General features: G+C 44.8%; 1 long non-coding RNA gene and 1 pseudogene across 1 annotated transcript in view; both read left to right on the forward strand.

Annotated features, from left to right (window-relative positions):
* LOC124545628 overlaps positions 1–15,648 on the forward strand; it is a 330,096-nt gene that overhangs the window by 118,857 nt on the left and 195,591 nt on the right. The gene's annotated exons all lie outside the window — the stretch shown is intronic.
* LOC124552334 lies at positions 15,233–15,350 on the forward strand (annotated as a pseudogene).

Consider the following 15,648-nt stretch of genomic DNA (forward strand, 5'->3'; position numbering starts at 1 on the left):
TGGTGTTCTTTTAAAAACCAATGTGCGCATATTATACAGTTAATTCTTTTAAGTCTGGTCTTGCCAATTAACTACTAGCTTAAATTTTTGCAAATTCCTTAACCCTATGTAAGTGGTGCTATCTTATATTTTTTTAATTATTGCGTCTTGGGATTATTATCAATTCTGATAATAAATTTTTAAGGCTGATTGGAGGTTCTTTTCTTGACTGGGTTTTGTTTTAAATGTATCCTTTTTGTTCAAATGGCTCAAATGGCTCTGAGCACTATGGGACTTAACATCTATGGTCATCAGTCCCCTAGAACTTAGAACTACTTAAACCTAACTAACCTAAGGACATCACACAACACCCAGCCATCACGAGGCAGAGAAAATCCCTGACCCCACCGGGAATCGAACCCGGGAACCCGGGCGTGGGAAGCGAGAACGCTACCGCACGACCACGAGATGCGGGCTATATCCTTTTTGTAATGATAATAATTATCGTTTAATGTCTTTGCGCACTCCTCTCAACCTGACACCGCCACTCCCACCTAGTGTCGCACTTTGATAGCAGAGCATGGTTGCAGGTGTGGTCAGCGGTGTGTATAACTGGAATTTTAATAAGTAGTTTTTCTGCGATTATTTTGCTTGGTAATTGCGTTCCAGAATTTCTGCGAGGAAGCTGCTCGTTTTGCAGGATTGTGGAAGAAGGACATTATTTATGAACTGTCCATGAGAGGTTGCACCGTTTCCGGAATCGCAGCTGAGGGAGGCGTCTGACTGCACTGTGACAACACCTAACTTGGAATTGCTCGAGGTAGGTTGTGCCATTGCCATTTTTCAATGTGTGCTAGGGGAACTAGTTTCGCTAGTATCTTTCTTCGAAATGGCTAGCCATCACGCCCACAAATTAGTAGAACTGATGCACGTGTGGTGCGTTACACTAAGAGTGTTAGAGATTTTCATATGATCAACACTGCGTATGTGCGCTGTAAACAGATGCTGGAACTAGTTCACGATTTGGACGTGAGGACGCAGAGGATAATCAGTTGTGCCAGTGGAAAGAGTGGCCGTCTCCATGGAACTGGAGTCTAATGTGCAAACTACCCAAGCACTGTGTACGTGTTTCTCCGTGATTTTTTGCAAATTGCATAACCCTCTAGTGCAATTGTTGCTGGAAGGGGGAGCATTGCAGGTGACATACAGTGAGGAGGCTGAGCAATCACTTTATCTTGTGTTTGCAGTATCATGGTGAAACGTGTGGTCTGAGCGATGAGCAGATCCTGTATCCGGTGATCCTGGAGCGTTTGGAACAACCTTCGAAGGAGGTGATGTGGAATAATTCGATGTTTTCGGAATTTAGGCAATTAATATGTAGGTAATATTTGTCTGCATGGACGCACCATCAGCTGATAGAAAAGAATTGCTTATTGGAGAACCGCCTGAAAAGAGTCAACGACACTGCATCCTCTGGCCGTTAATCATTGCTGATTCTTCCGCCTTAGGGGAATTTCCCACCCCAAGGAGAAGAGAGTGCCCTGAACCTCTGTCGGCTTCTCCGCCCTCTTTGACAAGGCTAATCAAAGACGCTACCCTTAGACCGTACGTGAATACTTTGGGCCTTAATCAGGTTTATAACCGGATTTCACTGGCAATGAAATCAAAACTTGTAATTTTTTTTCCACTGATTTGGCCTCCTACGCGGACCACGATCCTTTTTAGAATTTTTAAGGAGGTTTTATTTATCCGAAGTTTCGGTTTATTCGCCACTACCTTGAAGACCCCGTAATTTTCAGTTAAGACTTTGAGGACAATCTTGAGCATACTAGAGAAGTGCTTCAGCATCTGCACGTCGACGGGTTCACTTTTAAGCTATCAAATGTGAGATTTCTGTCAACTGAGATTTTCTTTTTGGGGTACCTAGTTCCAGTCATGGTGTCGGAGAAGATCACAGCTGCACTGAGGCGATGCAGTCATGTCCCACCCCTAAAAATGGTTCAAATGGCTTTGAGCACTATGGGACTTAACTTCTGAGGTCATCAGTCCCCTATAACTTAGAACTACTTAAACCTAACTAACCTAAGGACATCACACACATCCATGCCCGAGGCAGGATTCGAACCTGCGACCGTAGCGGTCACGCGGTTCCAAACTGAAGCGCTTAGAACCGCACGGCCACACCGGCCGGCTGTCCCACCCCTGAAGAGCACGAAGGGAGTAGAGTGTTATATCGGCATGACCAGTTCTTTTAGAAAATGTATTTCCAACGTGCTCAGCTCGCAGCACCGTTAATGGTCTCAGGAAAAAGGGCTGGAAATCTGGGGGGGGGGGGGGGGGGTCGATTGCACATCCCAGAAAGCAGCATTCAAGGCCTTGAAGGTGGCTTTGCCAAGTGTCCTGGTGTTGGCTAGGCTGGGGTTTAATAAGAAGGGGTTTATAATCGAGACCAGCTCATCGAGAGCAGGTTTTGCGGCAATCCATTTGCAGGGGGCTAATGGTGGTGTCCTACTGCTAAAGCTTCGCGTGCCCTCCCCTCGTTTGTAGCCAAATATTCTGAATACTGGCTAGATGCCCTGGCAATTTTATTCGTGTTTCAGAAGTTCTAACTCTCTGCTGAACATAACCCATTCCTGTCAGAAACGGATAACCAGCTCAAAAAATGGCTCTGAGCACTATGGGACTCAACTGCTGAGGTCATTAGTCCCCTAGAACTTAGAACTACTTAAACCTAACTAACCTAAGGACATCACAAACATCCATGCCCGAGGCAGGATTCGAACCTGCGACCGTAGCGGTCTCGCGGTTCCAGACTGCAGCGCCTTTAACCGCACGGCCACTTCGGCCGGCGATAACCAGCTCCTCAGCTCGGGTTTCACAAGAGAAAAACGTGCTGGGATGTTTTACGAGGTGGACGGTGAAGACTTCTGCATTCCAGTTCTGGGTTATGCACATACAGTATGTGTCACGGACGGTCGAAGCATGATATTTTAGGAGGCCTGAACAAAATGAATTGGGCGCCTGAGACCATAGCCTTCCCAATATCAACAAAATGCCCTCTCCTTTTTAAACATGTTGGGGGAGAACAATATTCTGACCTGGAGGTGATTGAGCTGAAGGAGAGAGGAAAGGGGAGACTGTTAGGCCGTTTTCTGTGAAGGGGAACATTCTGTGTTGCGCCATCGAAGAAGCCATGGTCATGAAATAGTTTTACCCAAAGATTTCGTACCTCTCGTGTTTAATTGTTATTATGAAACCTATAGTTGGTCATCTGGAGGGGAGCACTTTATCTAGAATGCAATGGACAAATAGATTAGTGGTTCTTACAAGTCATAAGATGTGCGCTATTAGAAAGCCAGTGTTGGATACTCGCTGGGGTTCCTGGCATCGGAAGTTGCCTGTCAGTCCATGGAGAGGATGTACGTTGGTTATGTGGGGCCCTTTTCATGTTCGTGAGATGGGAATCACTACATGCTCTGGACCTTGGATGCGTTTACACATTTTTGCTGGCTGGTCCTGACATTTACACAGCCTCCCAGATTATGATGAAATGCCTTCAGTCCATATTCGGGACCTTTGACTCATGTAGGGTTTTAGCTACAAATCAAAATGGCTCTAAGCACTATGAGACTTAACATCTGAGATCATCAGTCCCCTAGACTTAGAACTAGTTAAACCTAACTAACCTAAGGACAGCACACACATCCATGCCCGAGGCAGGATTTGAACCTGCGACCGCAGCAGCAGCGCGGTTCCGGACTGAAGCGCCTAGAACCGCTCGACCACAGCGGCCGGCTTTTATTTACAGAAAATGCTTCTAGCTTCACCTGCATCTTTCCGCAATTTCATGTTTGAAACAGGTTCTAGCCACACCACAACAGCCGTGTATTATGCCTGGTGAGTGGGTGAATCAGAGTTTGCGTGCTGGCCACATCGCTTCCAACATACGGACCACACTTGTTTGAATAGTTCCCTGCCATGGCTGAGACACGCAGTCATGTTTGAGATAATTAAACAGCAGCCGCCCTTATGTTCGCCTTAAGGCCGAACTCCCCCTTGCCTAATATATATATGGATGATCTTCCCGAGAAAGTTGACGCTGCGCAGATTTGAGCTAACTAGAAGTACACGAGAAGGCACCTGAATCTCGCCAACGAAGAACTGGGGTGCCGCTATAGTGCTGAGAGGCAACTGATCTCATTAAGGTCAGGTGACAGAATTTGGAATAAAAACTTTGCTGCAATGAACTGGCGTTGAGGGGAAAGGGGGGGGGGGGTGAGGGGAGACCAGGTAATGGAACAATCTTTGACCAGATTTTTGGGTCCAGTTCAGGTCCTCAAATTCGTGACGCCAGTCACCTTGCTTGATAGATGTTCTCAGACCAAGCGAACCTTTACGGTTCGTGTTTCACAAACCAAGCCCTCCCAAAAGTTCGTGCTTCCCAGTAAGCATGAAGTTTATTTAATGTTGTACAGAAGGAGGTGAGCCCTGCTTCGAAAGTTGGCTTTAGACTGTTTGCCTTATTGTAAATTAATTGTGGAATGCTTCTTGAGAGACTGGGGGATCGCTTTGTCGACGTGCAATGGTATTTGCTTTTGGAAGCCATATGACTCGTACATTTCAACCTAATGCTCTTCCTTCCCTCTGGACATTCGGGTGAGACGGAGGCAGAGGTGGGGTTAGAGTATGTGAAGCCGCTTTCAATACCTGCCCAAAGGCTCCGACGCAGTCTGCACGAGCTGCTGGAGTAGTCTTGACATAGGCCGCAACTACTGATATGGCGCTACGTGGCTCGCTTGGCATTGCCGCTATACGGGGCGATCTCAGTTCGAGCGGCCAAAAAGCAAACTTACGGTGAACGACCTTTGCCGTGCGGACACAGTTTGATACGTGTCTCGACCCTGCCACAGGTGGGAGCCAACAATCGATTTCCCTACCGCCACGTCTCATATGTTTATCTTTCAACTGTATTGAATATTTTGGATCGCTAGAAATCTGTTGCGTACCAATGTGCGCTGCGTTCCAGACGTTTGGTGAACTTAACTTTTGCCAAGTTAAAAGGTTATTGTGTTTGGTACAAATGCTTCCTAGTCGTTACTAATAGGTAGGGAGAGATTCTGTCTTCGCTTGCGTAGCTTACTGATGCAAATTCTTTCAAGAACTATTGTAATTTTTGGTTACTGTTTTTATGGTCTATGTTCTGACTGTTATGTATTTTGTTATCCCACATTCAAATTAAAGTGTTCCTTCTCACCTCTGGTGGTTATGATTTGTAGCCAGCTTCGTGTGGCTGTAGACTGATTTGAAGCCATGTGTGAGAGTTCTAAATAATAACGTTGTTTTAAAAGAAATCTGGATGACGTTATAAACCTACGATCTCAAGGCCAATCCTTTCGATTCTGGTCTTGCCAGTTAACCATTGTGAGAGTTTTTTAATAAATTATTGTGGGAAATTTTTATAAATTGCTTGAGAAACGAGTGCTTCTGTGTTGATAATAAAAAAATTAAATGTTGCTGCCCATGCCACTCACCTACCGTCACATTAATTTCGGTGAAATATATAATATCATCTATTATTTCGTCCCTCTTAGCTGCCAATGTGCCATTTCCACCAGCCAGGTGCTGACGCCACGACCTTGATAAGTCTGCATCCGACCACTCAGCCATGAACTCTACCGGTATTCCTCCGTAGCCGTTGCAAGCCGCAAAAACACTCTCATCAGTGGCTCTCTCCCTGCGAGCTGCGCTCGCATAATGTTAACAGATTGGCATTCATATTCTGCCTTCTGAATGTACAGCTACTGTAGTCATATTCCGTAGTTGGAACTTAATGCATCTGGCGGGTAATTTCAGTCAGTGAGGCATTTCTCGTGGATTATTCGCCTGAACTATGTCCTGCAATTAGATGTCCCACCGAAGATAGATGGTCAGCTGATGCTCATCATCGGATGGTATTTGATTTCATTTAGAAAATCTATCTCAAAATTTACTGTTGGGTTGTAACTTAGTTATCTGCTGCAAGCCCGTACTGCACAATATTACGCATTATCAGTCCCTTCATGCCCGACGGTTGTGGGAAAAAAATGAATGAAATAAGTTTAGGGTTTAATGTCTTGTAAACGAAGTCCTCATTAGTGACAGAGTACAAGTTCGGAACAGTCAATGGTGGGTCTGGGAATAACCCGAGTCGTTTTGAAGTAATTGTCTCATTTTCCTCGTTAAATGAAGTAAGTGAAACACAGAATTTCTTAGTGTGGAGGAGGGCACGTGAATTTGAACCATGCTTCTACCGAACTTGTCTCCAATGCTCTGCCGACTACTCCAGTTCGCTCGATTTCAAGCAAAGCGCTCTATCAACCATAGTAGATCAATTCATACCGAGAACGTAATATTGTCACAGAAGTTTTAGGTTTCCCGTTCTGGTTCAAAAGACTTGCAGATAACGATAATATATTAATTCCTACACAATTTTAAATCAATAATAATCTCGCACGTTAGCGACCGATTTGAATGACACTTCCGTTCACAGCTTCCCACCCAGCTACATTTCCCATAGTTAAAACTAGTGCTGCCAAATAACGCCACAGCGTTCCAGTGTGTTGTGAAGCTATCATGACTGTGATGTAGCTTATCAGTCTCGCGCTATTCGTCCACGAGACTCACAGGTAGATGCCGTGTTTCTTGACTTCCGCAAGGCGTTCGTTACAGTTCCCCACCGTCGTTTAATGAACAAAGTAAGAGCATATGGACTATCAGACCAATTGTGTGATTGGATTGAAGAGTTCCTAGATAACAGAATGCAGCATGTCATTCTCAATGGAGAGAAGTCTTCCGAAGTAAGAGTGATTTCAGGTGTGCCGCAGGGGAGTGTCGTAGGACCCTTGCTATTCACAATATACATAAATGACCTTGTGGATGACATCGGAAGTTCACTGAGTCTTTTTGCGGATGCTGCTGTGGTATATCGAGAGGTTGTAACAATTGAAAATTGTACTGAAATGCAGGAGGATCTGTAGCGAATCGACGCATGCTGCAGGGAATGGCAATTGAATCTCAATGTAGACAAGTGTAATGTGCTGCGAATACATAGAAAGAAAGATCCCTTATCATTTTGCTACAATATAGCAGGTCAGCAACAGGAAGCAGTTAATGCCATAAATTATCTGGGAGTACGCATTAGGAGTGATTTAAAATGGAATGATCATATAAAGTTGATCGTCGGTAAAGCAGATGCCAGACTGAGATTCATTGGAAGAATCCTAAGGAAATGCAATCCGAAAACAAAGGAAGTAGGTTACAGTACGCTTGTTCGCCCGCTGCTTGAATACTGCTCAGCAGTGTGGGATCCTTACCAGATAGGGTTGATAGAAGAGATAGAGAAGATCCAACGGAGAGCAGCGCGCTTCGTTACAGGATCATTTAGTAATCGCGAAGGTGTTACTGAGATGATAGATAAACTCCAGTGGAAGACTCTGCAGGAAAGACGCTCAGCAGCTCGGTATGGGCTTTTGTTGAAGTTTCGAGAACATACCTTCACCGAAGAGTCAAGCAGTATATTGCTCCCTCCTACGTATATCTCGCGAAGAGGACATGAGGATAAAATCAGAGAGATTAGAGCTCACACAGAGGCATACCGACAATCCTTCTTTCCACGAACAATACGAGACTGGAATAGAAGGGAGAACCGATAGAGGTACTCAAGGTACCCTCCGCCACACACCGTCAGGTGGCTTGCGGAGTATAGATGTAGATGTAGATGATGCGGGTCGCCACGACTTCCTCTCCTGTGTTAACCTCTTTATCTCAGAGTAGCACTTGCTATCTACGTCCTCCGTTATTTCCTGGATGTATTCCATTCTCTGTCTTTCTTTACAGTTTTTGCCTCCTACAGCTCCCTCTAGTACCATGGAAGTCATTCCCTTATGTCTTAACAGATGTCCTATCATCCTGTCCCTTTTCCTTGTCAGTGTTTTCCACATATTCCCTTCCTCTCTAACTCTACACAGAAACTCCTCATTCCTTACCTTCTCAGTCCATCTGATTTTCAACATTAGTCTGTAGCACTACATCTCAAATGCTTCGATTCTCTTTTGTTCCTATTTTGCCTTAGTCCGTGTTTCACTGCCATATTACGCTGTGCTCCAAACGTGCATTCTCAGAAATTTCTTTCTCATATTAAGATCTATGTTTGATACTAGTAGAATTCTCTTCGCCAGGAATGCCCTTTTTACCAGTGCTAGTCTGATTTTGATGCCTTCTTCGCTCCGTCCGTCATTGGTTACTTTGCTACCTAGGTAGTAAAATCCCCTAACTTCATTTACTTCGGGACCATCAATCCTAATATTAAGTTCCTCGCTGTTCTTATTTATGCTGCTTCTCATTCCTCAGCAGCTTGTATTTCCGTATTCTGAATTTCCCTTAGCATTTTTGTACTTCCTTCTTTCATAGATTTCTTTCAAGGATTTCTTCTGTTATCCATAGTTTCTTCGCAGTTGCCCTCTTTGTGTCTATGTTTTTCTTTCCAATTTCTGTGACTGCCCTTTTTAGAAACGCCCATTCCTCTTCAGATGTAGTGCATGTTGAGCTAGTCCCTATTTCTGTATCTACAGCCTTAGATAACTTAAAGCGTATCTCATCATTTCTTAGTACTTCCGTATCCCACTTCTTTCCGTACAGATTCTTTCTGACTAATCTCTTAAACTTCGCGTGCTGTATGACACTTTCAATATACTCATATATTTTCTGTATCTCTTTATCTCCAGCTTGCGAGGTCGGAATGTCTAGCTGAACTATGGTTGCCTGTGTTGGTTTGCTGTCGATTCTGATAAGAACAACTCTATCACTGAACTGTTCAAGATCACACACTCCCTGCCTTACCTTACAATTCATAACGAATCCTTCTCCCGTTGTACCCCCTTCCGCTGCTGTTGATACTACTCTGTACTCTGACCAGAAAGCCTTGCCTTCTTTCCATATCACTTCACTCATCCCTACTATACATCCAGATTGAGTCTTTGATTTTCCCTTCTCAGATTTTCTAGCTTCACCACCACCTTCAAGCTTTTGTCTTTCCACGCCCTGACTCGAAATTGACTACTTTTACGCAAGTATATCGCCACTTTGGTCTTAACGCAACTGAGCGATGCTGATCTATCACAGTTTCAACTGAGATGCAGAGCAAAAAGCGACACTAAAGACTGCTCAAGTTATAGAAACGAAACATCTGGAGACACTTACCGTGACTTCTTGCCAAGCATTTCTGAAAGGTTACAGGCACTGATGGTGTTAAGGGGTGGACATTCGTGACACTGACACGGTAACTGTTCCAGGAAAGCGATTCCATTCTAGTTCTGGGTAGAACTTTTGCCGCAGGTGGTATAAATATATACACACGCAGTTAGAAAAAAAAAGAGTGACGTATAATGGTTGGAAACGTTTTCAACTCGCAATCTTTCACGTGATTCGCTTACCGTAAACAGTAAAGCTTGATTCAATACTAGAAATGAGATGCTACATTGGTACAAACGCCGTGAAAGGTGGTATGAAGAACGCTACGAAGTGTCAACTCATGCTGGTCTTCGTGGGTGCATTTCATGTTTCAGAAAGCGAGATCTGCTGGGAAAGAAGGCAGGAGACTAGATTCTGTAGTTTAACGTTGCGTCTTGATGAGGACGAGATCTCTAGAGACGGAGAAGTGGCTCCGATATACAATGTGGCGAAGAAAACCGAAGATGGTTATATTCAACGAATCATACGAACTTCCATCTTAAATTTTGCGAGATAAAAGGAAACTTCAGATCTCTGACCACCTGGACGGGTGATGTCGCTGTCCACGGTGCCGCACGCTCTTACACGTACCAGTCGATTATACACTAAAGAGCCAAGGAAACTGGTACACCTGCCTAATATCGTTATGGCTCCCGCGAGCACGCAGAAGTGCCGCAACACGACGTGGCATGGGCTCGACTAATGTCTCAAGTGGTGCTAGAGGGAATTGACTCCATGAATACTGCAGTGCTGTTCATAAATCCATAGTACTACGAGCGGGTGGAGATCTCTTCTGACCAGCACGCTACATGGCACCCCAGATGTGCCCAATAATGTTAATGTCTAGGGAGTTCGGTGGCCAGTGGAAGTGTTTAAACTAAGTAGAGTGTTCCTGAAGCCACTCTGTAACAATTCTGGATGTGTGGGGTGTCGCATGGTCCCGATGGAATTGCCAAAGTCCGTCGGAATGCACAATGGACATGAATGGATGCAGGTGATCAGACAAGATGCTTACGTACGTGTCACCTGTCAGAGTCGTATCGAGACCCATCAGGGGTCCCATTTCACTCAAACTGCACACGCCGCTCACCATTACAGAGCCTCCATCAGCTTGAACGGTCCCCTGCTGGCATGCAGGATACATGGATTCATGATGTTGTCTCCATACTCGTACACTTCTACCCGCTCGATAACGAGATTCTTCGACCACGCAACATGTTTCCAGACGTCAACAGTCCAATGTCGGCGTTGACGGGCCCATACGAGGCGTAACGCTTTGTGTTGTGCAATCATCTAGGACTTCGGCTCAGAAAGCCCGTATCGAGAAATGTTTCGTTGAATGGTTCGCCCGCTGACACTTGTTGATGGCCCAGCATTGAAGCCTCGAGAAATTTGTGGAACGGTTGCACTTCTGTCACGTTCAGCGACTCTCTACAGTCGTCGTCGGTCCCGTTCTTGCAGAATGTTTTTTCCGGCCGCAGCAATGACGGAGCTTGGATGTTTTACCGGTTTCCTGATATTGGTACATTCGTCAAATGGTCCTGCCGGAAAATACCTACTTCATCACTACCTCGGAGATTCCGTGCCCCATCGCTTGTTTGCCGACTATAACACAACTTTCAAACTCACTTAAATCTTGATAAACTGCCATTGTAGCAGCAGTAACCCATCTAACAACTGTGCCAGACACTTGTTGTCTTATATGATCGTTGCTGACCGCAGCGCCGTATTCTGCCTGTTTACACATGCGTATACCAGTTTCTTTGGAGTTTCAGAGTATTTTAATAATGTATGACCAGACATACGTGTTGACTTTGGCCCAAATATGTCCGTTTGACGAGTTATTTATACTCACTTGAAAATGGCTATACAGCAAAAATTGTGCAGAATTGAAAATCCAAACACGAGGAAAAGATTATTTTACTGCAATCAACAAAAGCCAGTGGCGTAAATTTTTCATAAAACAATGCACTTGCAAACAGTTACGGCTCGCTAATTGCATGAGTCCATCGTATGTACCCGACAACAGCACCCACACCCGAATTGTTACCCAACTGGAGGGGTGCCTGAAGGACCCGATTTACCATCGCCTCTTTATATTTTATACAAAGCCAACGTCCCCAAATAACACCCTCGTATATACCTTCTCCAATATTCTGCAGATACGGTCCGCCCCACAGTCCATCCTATCTTTCATGCCTCCCAACGACCCCTACAAAGGGACACCTTGCGATGGATCAGAAAGTAATGATAAGGTCTTAACGGAGCTCATGGGAGTAAAGTCGTCTTAACTTGTCGTATTAGCAACTGTATTAGATCAAAGACAAAAGCTGGAGAACTAAAATGTATGTTAGCATAATGCTTTTGTGATATGTGCGTTTTTGTGTATTGTAGATCGGTGCTGTAACATTCGCCGCCAGTGTTAACAGATCGAGTGGTGGAAGATGGTGCGAGTTGCGCTCATAGCCAACAATCGCAGTCTGCGGCAAAGATTACACCAACAGCAGCTGGCCGCAAAAGCTATTGCCGACAGGTGCGGAACATTATGAACCAACAGTCAAAAGTAACTGTTTGCTGAATGGCTCCTTGGTGAATTAAACATGGAGCGAATAGCCAGTGGAGTGCCGGTGTTTTACAGGACAGTGAAGTTACGGCAGAGAAGACTAACTGGTGTGCCGTGATACTGGTCGTCTCATTTTAACACTCGATTGCGTCTATTCAGGAAATAGTCTCTGATTAAGTTTAAGGAGGTACATCGTGGCAATTACTGAATTATATGAAAAAAACGTAAATTAGTTACAAACTACGGCGTGCACACACTTTATTCAACATGTAAAAGTGACTACAAATATTCGGATTTAGGTTATGACATGTTCGATATGCCTGCCATCACTGACGGTGATGTGGAGCAGCCAATTCTGAAGTGTCAGAACATGGATGCTGTCCATGATTTCCTGAATGGCTTTTTTCATCTCAGCTGTGGTTTTGGGGTCATTGCTGTACACCTTGTCTTTAACGTAGCCGCATAAAAAGGAGTTGCATGTGTTCATATTCGGAGAATGTGGCGGCCAATCGAGACCCATGCCAGTGGGCTCTGGGTACCCCAGAGCCAGAACGCGGTCCCCAAAGAGCTCCTCCAGGACATCTAACACTCTCCTACTTCGATGGGGTCGAACTCCGACTTGCATGAACCACATCTTGTCGGAATCATGGTCACTTTGGATAACGGGGATGAAATCATCTTCCAAAACTTTCACATACCGTTCGGTAGTCACCGTGCCATCAAGGAATATCGCACCAATTATTCCGTGACTGGACACAGCACACCACACAGTCACCCGCTGAAGGTGAAGACTTCTCGATCGCGAAATGCGAATTCTCAGTCCCCCAAATGCGCCAGTTTTGCTTATTGACGAACACATCCAAATGCAAATGGCTGACAATCACAAGGCGCGTGCGCATGCGCATACTAGTTCCCATCGTACTCTGCGGCCAACGGTGCAATTTGAACGTCCTAACGCAAACAGTTCAGAAGTTATGCCGATTTTATTTCACATAGTTCAATAATTGTCACCATGTATCTAGAGGATTTTGGTAAGTCGAAGGTTAATACTGACTAGTAGTGATTGTTCTGTGGTTTCTTGGATTCTGATCGTTGTTATTTAGTCGCGATCAATGGAAAATCTGTGTTGGAGATTGTAGGTTTCACGGGTTTTTAGAATTGATTGATAGCAGTTTACTACGATGAGTATTAAGTACAGTACCCAGATCAGATGTGGGCACTTCGGTTGTTCCACAATCTGTCGTCGTAATGATTGGATCTGTACATATTAACTAGTGATCTTGCTTGTGCACGCTAAGGAATATGGGTGTTTGTGTTACACAAGGTGTCCTTAGTTAGACTTCCAGTTTCAAAACGCTGTACAAAGATTACCACTGTTCAGAACAACGTCAAATTGGAACAATAAATTATTGACTCAGGGGGAAATGTCATGGCACAAAAAAGAACTCAACGAAAATTTTGGGAATAGGTGGCGCTGTAATCGTCTTGAAGTAAATAGAATCGGCTACAAGTAACATATGAATCACTTTACTATGGCTATTGTTTGAGTTGCACATTACACCATTCATACAGTTCAATGTGCATGACTACACAAGTTCGGCAGCAAACAGTTGTGGCTCTGTTCGGTAAGCACGTCCACCACAGTAAGATCGTACCACATCGGGTGGAAAAAATCGGTTAACTGTTCTGAGGCCAAAAACAACATAAAAAGCAGAATGACATCGGCTATTAATTGTCCTCGGGCAAAAAACGCACAAAAAGCAAAATGACATAGATTTTTGCCATGTGGCAGAAAACCGCATAAAAAGTAAAATGACATTGATTTCTAATTACAATATGCTGTTCACCGTTTTCTGTCACAAGTTGAAATCGAGAAATAGTATGTTCCACAACAAATCGGTGTGTTTCGGGGGTCACTTCAGAATGTCTTGCTCAATGTGTGCCTTCAGTTCAGCTACTATCGTAACTGAAGCACTGAACACTACATTTTTCAGTCATCCTCACAGCCAGAAGTCACACAGATTAACGTCAGGTAATATGGACGGCCAGGCTGCAGGGAAATGATGGTTGATAATTCGGGCATTTCTGAGATGCCTCTGCAGCAACCGCTTCATTGGCTGTGAAATGCACACACGAACGCCACCTTGCGTAAAAATGATCCTAGCCACAAATCCACGCTGTTGAAGGGCTGGAATCACAGTCGTGGTAAAAATATTCTTATAGCGTTTACCAGAGTCGGTACTGGTAACAGGAACTGAAGGATACATCTCCTCGAAACTATACCACCCAACGATAAACGGTGCCATTAACCCGCAACACACAGTCACCTTTTCAGAACGAAATGATACTGATTGGTGTGCGTGCGGATTTTTCCGTTGCCTATATTCTGCAGTTCTGCTTATTGACATGTCCTTGGAGGTGGAAATGGGCTTTGTCTGTCCAAAGATCGTTCCATGGCCATTTGGTGTCCGCTTCCATGCGAGCAAGAAATTTCAATGTTTGCATGCTAGCGGGTCAGCAGGAAGCAACTCCTGGGTGGTTTTATATGGACAGCAATGCAGGATGTTCATCTACACCTACTCTGCAGTTAACAATTAAGTGCCTGGTAGAGGGTTCATCGAACAATCTTAAAGTTATTTCTCTACCGTTGCGCTCTTGAACAGCGCGCAGGAAAAAAACGAACACTTAGATCTTACTGTGAGAGCTCTGATTTCTGTTATTTTAATATGATGATCTTTCCTACCTACGTAGGTGGGCACCAACAAAATATTTTCACGCTCTGAAGAGAAAGTTGGTGACTGAAATATCACGAGAATAGCCTGCCGTGACGGAAACGCCTTTGACTGAATGATTGCTACCGCAATTCACGTTCATCTCCGTGGCACTCTCTCCTTTATTTCGCGATAGTGCATAACGAGTTGCCCTTCTTTGAGCTTCTTCGATGTCTTCCGCCGATCTCATCTTATACGGATCTCAAAAAAAAAAAAAAAAAAAAAAAAGGTTCAAATGGCTCTGAGCACTATGCGACTTAACTTCTGAGGTCATCAGTCGCCTTGATCTTAGAACTAATTAAACCTAACTAACCTAAGGGCATCACACACATCCATGCCCGAGGCAGGATTCGAACCTGCGACCGTAGCGGTCGCTCGGTTCCAGACTGTAGCGTCTAGAACCGCACGGCCACTCCGGCCGGCTACAGATCTCACACCACACGGAAATACTCCAGAGGAGGACGTGAAAACCTAATGAAGGCAGTGTCTTTAGTAGACCTCTTGCATTTACTAAGTGTTCTGCCAATAAATCGTAGTCCTTGGTTTCCCTTACACACAAAATTATCTATGTGATCATTCCAACTTAGATTCTTCGTAATCGTAATCCTTAAGTGTTTAACTGAATTTACAGTTATTAGATTTGTGTGATATTGCCAACGGCCTTGCCGCAGTGGTAACACCGATTCCCGTCAGATCACCGAAGTTAAGCGCTGTCGGGCGAGGCTAGCACTTGGATGGGTGACCATCCGGTCTGCCGAGCGCTGTAGGCAAGCGGGGTGCACTCAGCCCTTGTGAGGCAAACTGAGGAGCTACTTGATTGAGAAGTAGCGGCTCCGGTCTCGTAAACTGACCATACGGCTGGGAGAGCGGTGCGCTGACCACATGCCCCTCCATATCCGCATCCAGTGACGCCCCTGGGCTGAGGACGACACGGCAGCCGGTCGATACCGTTGGGCCTTCCAAGGCCAGTGTTTAGATTTGTATGATTTATCGCGTAGCCGAAATTTAGGGGATTCGTTTTGGTACTCATGTGGATGACTTCGTACTTTTTATTATTTAGAGTCCATT

Source organism: Schistocerca americana, chromosome 1 (assembly GCF_021461395.2).
Source record: "Schistocerca americana isolate TAMUIC-IGC-003095 chromosome 1, iqSchAmer2.1, whole genome shotgun sequence".
Classification (NCBI taxonomy): Eukaryota; Metazoa; Arthropoda; class Insecta; order Orthoptera; family Acrididae; genus Schistocerca; species Schistocerca americana.